The sequence below is a fragment of the Etheostoma spectabile genome, unplaced genomic scaffold (genome assembly GCF_008692095.1).
Source record: "Etheostoma spectabile isolate EspeVRDwgs_2016 unplaced genomic scaffold, UIUC_Espe_1.0 scaffold00007772, whole genome shotgun sequence".
Lineage (NCBI taxonomy): Eukaryota > Metazoa > Chordata > Actinopteri > Perciformes > Percidae > Etheostoma > Etheostoma spectabile.
In genome coordinates, this window is record NW_022603519.1 from 65835 (window position 1) to 72753 (window position 6919).

General features: G+C 38.2%; 1 pseudogene; it reads right to left on the reverse strand.

Annotated features, from left to right (window-relative positions):
* Positions 1-1565: 1565 nt before the first annotated feature.
* LOC116678694 (probable E3 ubiquitin-protein ligase HERC4) lies at positions 1566-6689 on the reverse strand (annotated as a pseudogene).
* Between the last annotated feature and the right edge of the window lie 230 nt (positions 6690-6919).

Below are 6919 nucleotides of genomic sequence, written 5' to 3' on the forward strand. Positions count from 1 at the left end.
TTGCTGCAGTTTAATTAAACCAGTTTCAAAAGGCAAATAAGTTCAAATATTTTCTTAAATTACATTTTTTTGAAAATCTCACTTGATAAATATGTCAAACATGTCAAGTCTTTACAATATACAGAAGAATTCTTTGCTTCACACATTCATTAGTGTATGGATATTTTTTGGTTTTCCTAGGCCCTCAAAATTACAAACTATCACACTCTTTGTGACCTGTGATGTACCGAAGAAATGATACAGTCATTTACTCAATACTGCGAAGTATTTATGTACACATTCACTATGAGGCATGCAATTTTTTTAGACACCCACCCAACACGCTTAATCATCACAAAGAATTTTAAACCTTTCATGTTTGCTTACACACAGATACACTGCCAGTAGCTATAAAGGCTGCTCCTGGTCATCCACACAGAGCACGCCGTCATCGATCATTGTTTTCATCAGAGAGTGTTGATAGTAGTCAAGAAATCGTTGTGCCATTACTTGCTGAACGGAAGAAAATACAAAGGCTAGTAATAGGAAGATACTAGCTTTGTCAGCTTGGTTTTGTCGTGCACTGATTCGCTATTCAAGGGCCAGCATTCCCCCAATCAGATTGGTCGTTGAGTCCGACTGCCCACTGGCAATTCCACAAGTGAAATGGTCAAAAGGATCCCGAAGGCTCATCTGACTGATGACACACACCAAACAGGCTTGAGTAACCAACCTCGCCAGACTGTCCAACGGCCAATAAACGAGTTTGGTGTTCAGAGCCTTTACAGCGTTAAGTCCTCCTTGTAGTTTCGTCTGTTTTTGCTCAGGCCTCTGTCAGCTTGTTTGCATGATCTGCTTGGTTGAGTATAACGGCAGCTCCAGGGTTGAGAAACATGTGTGTGTCTCAGGGTAGTACCGGTCGTAGGAGAGGTCCTGGTCTTGTGGAACTTTGACAGTCATCTTGATCTTTTCCAGAACCGGCACCCTTTCAAAACCTGTCACAAACCCTAGTGGAGGGAAAAGTGGTAATCAGCTAATTTCTTGCGTTCTGCACTACCTTGAAGTCAGACTGCTGATTCATAAATAATTGTATCACTGCTCATGATAACTACAGTTTAACAGTTGTCCAATGTTGGTAAACATCATTTACTTTCCCACAAACTAACCATATAACAAGTGTCAAGAACAAAAATGTGAAAACTTTCATGATCTATATATATTGATAAGGCTCTGGGAGGTAAAACTATTGATAAGTAACTTAATTTGTTTCCAATGATTAGTTGCCTTCCCTTGATTCAACATATATAGCAAGTCTAGTAGTACTAGCAGATGTATTATTTTCTTTACAATACTTACGAAGGAAATCTTTCTTTTGATCCTCAGTTAGTTCCTCAAAAACCTCCCAGAACATCTGTATGGTGGGTGTGTGGGTGGTATTGTACTCCCCTCATAAACAGTGTTCTAAAAGCAGTGAAACAGACTGTTGCAATTACTTCGGTTAATTGAAGTATTCGAATCAAGCAGGTGAGGAAGTGATAAATCAAGTGCAGGGGAAACTAGACCTTGAGGAGCTCTTGTTTTGAACCTTACTGTTTCAGCTTTGCCCAGTCTTGGAAGTCTTTGCCCACCAGCACTCCTGCAGCTCCTTCGGTCGAAACAGCTTTACCAAATCCCTGTCACACACCTGGAAGAAGCCACGCTTGAACTCCTGAAAGACACTCTCCACTGATGTGTTGAAGGCATGATTCACATAGGCATCCACAAACTCCTTCCTGTTTATCAGTCAATAAAAGGGTTTGCCCAATTATTAACTGCCCTGTTACACTTTATTTCAAGCACAAATGATTGAAATCCAAACTCTGTTTATAGTGTATTGTGAATTCATTTATTAATATATTATTTGAGCAGAGTAATTAATGCTTACTTATTTTGACCTGTCACTGGCTTTTCAGGATTTTCAAGATCAAGGTCAACCTCTGTCCCATCCCAGGTAATCTGTTGATCAGTGATAAGAAAGAAGAAGATGGTGATATCACTGCTTTGGTAAAAGATAATAGATTGTCAGTTGGATATCAGAAGGAGGATAAATGAGAATAGATTATTGACCATCTATAAAACACATACTTTGAAAACCTCGTAGAGACTTTCTATGACATTGTCCTTGTAGACTTTTAGGATTTCCCACAGACTCCTTGAAACACAAACAAATAAATATTTACTATGATGTACAATGTCTACAGGATGATAAGAGAAATCAGCACCTAAAACCAAAAGTGTGTGTGATTTAAATATACAGTCTACATTTCCTCTTACTTTCCAACACATGGGCTGAATTCTATCATATCCACCAGTGAAGGCTTGACACCAAGCAGCTTCTTGAACAGAGTCAATGGGAAGGGTAGGTGTATGATGCACTGGTTGTACATAGCCATTCCACACAGAAGTCCAAACTGGAAGTATTTCTGGACCTCATGCGTTGCCTGTTATTGATGGAAGAGACATTTTTTATATCAGAAAAATAGAAAATAAATATGACATTTCTTTATGAGGTAGGATCTGATTTAATATTATTTCATTATTATTACGTGTCAACATCGGAAGGGAATCCATTAAATAGTGATTTCTGAAAAAAACATTTTTCGGTATGAGGATGTCTCACTTTGGAAGGGAACCATGCCAGCGTTTTGGAGTCGTTGAACATGAACATCCCATATTCAACTGACACCATCTCATGAAAGACTTCATGAAAAAAGTCTTTTGTGTAGAGCGGTATATCAGCGATTGTATAGTTTTCATCGAAAAAAACAATCTAGGAGACACAAAGGCACAAACTAAGTTTTTCTCTGGGTATTTGACAAGAGTAACTATACAATAATGCAAGTTTAGTGACTTTGACTATCATATCAAAACTTCATAATTACCAAAAGTGGCAACTTGTAGTCAGTGTCACAACCAACAGCCAGTAGTTCAAGGTGTCTTCCAAACTGATCCTCGCCTCACGTCCAGTTGAAAGAAAAGATCTTGAGGCAGAAAATGCCTCCATATTCCCAAATCAAATCAGTAGTGTGTTGCATTGCTTCCTGCTGGAATAAAGTGAAGGATTTCATTTCTCATAGCTTATTTTACCGTTGTTGTGTTGTGTAACTGACGCCTAATTTCAGTGTGTTTCTCACATGGAGAACATATTCTTTCATACTGCAATAATACACACTGAATAAAAAACAGAATATCCTGGTGATTTCTTGATCCTGAAAGTATTGTGTGTAAAGGCTAGTTTGAGGCACAGTTCAAAGCTTCAGTTACCTTGGAGATGTCAGTATTCTTGTCAAAAGCAATTTCTTTGACTCCAGATCCAACAGAAATGGAAAGCTACAAAGGATAAGTGGCTCAGCATGCATATCTGAAAGGGAAAACATACAGGTCTTTCACATTTAACAGTATGTATATGGGCACCATTGAAGATCCCAGATTTTTGTCTGTACTGTATGTGTCTGAGAAGTGACAGAAACAAAGTAAGACCATGTACCTTGCGTTGTGACCATGAATGCCAAATCTGCAGATCCTCTTGAAGAAATTGTTTGTCAATCACCACACAAAAATCACTTTCTGGCAACCTTCCAGGCTCTGCAATCCTGTTGTTGGCCTTTAAAATAAGTGTTATAGTATGGTTATGGTATAGCAAAGTAAAAAAAACACTATTTTTGTAGTAAAAGTTAGTAGGATTACTGTTCAGGGATCATTCTTTGTGACAGTATAGAAAATACAAGTCTATAACTGATACTGACGTTGTACATGTACTGGAGGACTAGTAGCAGGTTTCTGACTCCAGAGTTGCGAGGAACAGGCTTATAGGACAGGATCAGTGAGAGGGCCTGCTTCCACACCTTAACATGTCTAACCATGGTGGAAGGTGACAGTGAGGACCACCACCCCTGAAGAAGACAATATGGAGATTTGCAGACTTAATGTCAGAGAGCATTTAACAGCTGAGCCAATGTTAAGGACATACCTTCAAACTATTAAAGGAAAAATCCTTGAATTTTCAGTCCTGGTTGATTTGAGGACAGCTATGGTTACCAGGGTATAGCAACTGGGGTTTCAAAATATTTCAGCAGCTACTTTGTCAGGAATACAAGAGAAGCATCTGGTGTATCCGTTTACAGTGCAACCAAACAAACTCATATTGTTTTAATCAAGACAGTTGGTCAATAATAATTGTGACTGTGTTCTGATTTCATGCTGCACACAGCGCAAGTAGTTTTTCCACGCAACACTTAGTTGGTTATCTTGCTGAAAAGCTGGAGGTGTGCATGTTTGACTACTGTATGTAAAACGTTAAACATGCACACCTCCAGCTATCAATAAAAACTGCTCTATGGAGAGGTAACTGCTGATTATAAATACATTGAATGGCTAATGCAGAAAATATGCAGACAATATATAGTCTTAAAAATAGGGTTTGATTTCATGAAAACTCTAGGATTATAACTTCAATGTGTATAACATTATTAAAAGAACAAGATAAAAATGTGTTTTGCTGATGTTCAATGTGTGGTGGAGACAGTACCTATGACCAGGAGGCTGTCAGCAGACAAGTTTAGAACAGCAGCAGCGACCGCTTTAGAAAGCTTTGTGCTAATTTTTTGCCATTTGTGTCTCTGGATCACATGCAGGAGCTCATTGAGAAGCAGATAGATTCTCAATCCCTCCACTCCCACAAGCTTCTTTTCAAGGCAAGGAAGCAAGTGCAGGACAGCAGCCTCAAGCTGTTAGTTCAAAAACAAGAAAACAAGGAAAAATACTTTTGGATGTTTTTTTAACACACAGCTTAGCGGCCTTATAAATCTCACTGTGCCAATTACAATTATATAGTAGTAAATAAATAAGTATAATAACCAGATATATATGTGTAATTTTATTTATGTTATGAAAAAACATCAATCTTTCACAGAAATACTCCAATTTAAGCACTGTGGCACGCCAGAAGATGGCCTTGAAATATGGGAGTGTTGGTAGCCATGTACACATCCATAGATCCATTTCAGTTACATACCTCTGCGAAAACATTGTCCTTCTTTAAGTGTTTCTTGAAAGCTCGTCGTGCAAATGACAATTCAAGCCGGAGTACTTTGAAGAAGTCTGGAAATGTTTATCTTTGCTAAAAATACAAAGAAAAAAAGACTAAGCTTACATCCATATTGTATCAGCAGCTCTGTGTAGCACAGTGGTGCTTTGAGATAAGTGCTAGCATGCTAACATGCTCACATTGACAATGCTAACATGCTGATATTTAGCAGGTAGGCTATAATGTTTATTGTGATCAACTTCTTAGTTTAGTACTAAACCACAAGGTATAGTTGAGGCTAATGGGACGGTCATTAGTTTTGTAGTATTGGACAAATTGAAAATTTGACCCAATGACGGTGCTAAAATGCAGCCAGGAAATTAACAATGTAATTGAAACGTATCATTTGGGAATTATGAATGTATGTGCCAAATTTCATCACAATCCTTAGTTGAGATATTCCAGTTTTACCGACAGACATTGCTATCGCTAGAGCCATGCTAGCACGGCTAAAAAGTAAATGTTACAATTCACGAGCTCAAAAGAAGGGATGATTATCCACTGTGTTTACCTTTGCTCAAGGAAGCTTGCATTCACACAAGATGCAGAGGAGAACATCCTGTGAATTTCCCTGTGAATTTACCAATTTTAGTCGATTTCACTGAGAAAACATTGTTACATATAATAGCTAGGGATCCAAATTAATAGTTTCAGTCATGACACAGTAATTACATATACACTTCTAACGCAATATGCTTACTGTTTTATCTTTTCCATGACTTTGAATCACATTCAGAGGTCATTTGTCAATCGCATCATCGAGACAATGCAGTGTTACATTGTTGTTTGTCTCCTCATGAAGGTCCTGCCAAATAAAAAAGTTGGTTGATGGTCACATCATTATACTGTACACTCAACCATCATGGTCTGTACTGTATGTATTTGTGTTGGTACCTCATTAGACCCGCATGTTGCAAACGAACAGTTTCCTCCTGCAAAGATGTTTCTGACTTTAGGATCATCAGCGGTGTCTGGAATAGTGACAGAATAAAAATGTAATCTCTTTTGTGAAACTATTCATTGCATTCATATTATTTAATTATTTTAGAGATGTAGTTACCCTGGGGCAGTTGAACAGGTAGCGGCACAGACGGATGACTCTCCTCTCCATGTCCCAGCTGCCCCTGCTCTCCACACCCAAAGGAGTAGACCCTCTTGGAGTCTGTCAACACTAGTGTGTGATGTCTGAGTAGGTGATATACAAATGTCATGTTAAATGTCATCATAGACATTAGGATACTTTGAGAGACTGTCTAAGAGACTGTCTAATTCTGTGTATAGTTTTCATTGGAGCAGCTTCCAAGACTCTTTCAATATTTAAAGTAAAATTCTGTGCTCAGAATAGGCATTATGAAAGATGATATACTGTACCGTCCACATGCAGTCATGATGACCTTTGCCCCCCAGAGCTCTGCAACAAGCCGAGGTCGTAGTTCATCTCTGAATGAGTTGTGCCCAAGCTGTCCATATTGGCCAGAGCCAAATGTAAACACTGCACCAGTCTGAGGAAGCAACCACACTACTATGGTTTAAAGTTTCTTAGCACCTTTCAGTTCATTTATTTAGTTTTACTGCTTTTGTGCATTAAACAATTGATCCTCGGATCCACAGAACTTAATTTAAAACTATTCTATCATTCCATTTATACATGGTTGTTAGTTGGTGAGTAAATTGGAATTATTTTAGATATAATGTTTGATGTTGTCTGCGTGTCTTTTTCAAGAAAATATGCGTAAAGGTAAATGTGTAAAATGTTTTAAGTTAGTGGTTACAACATTTATCAACACTAAGAATACTGTACACAACCTTGTGAGA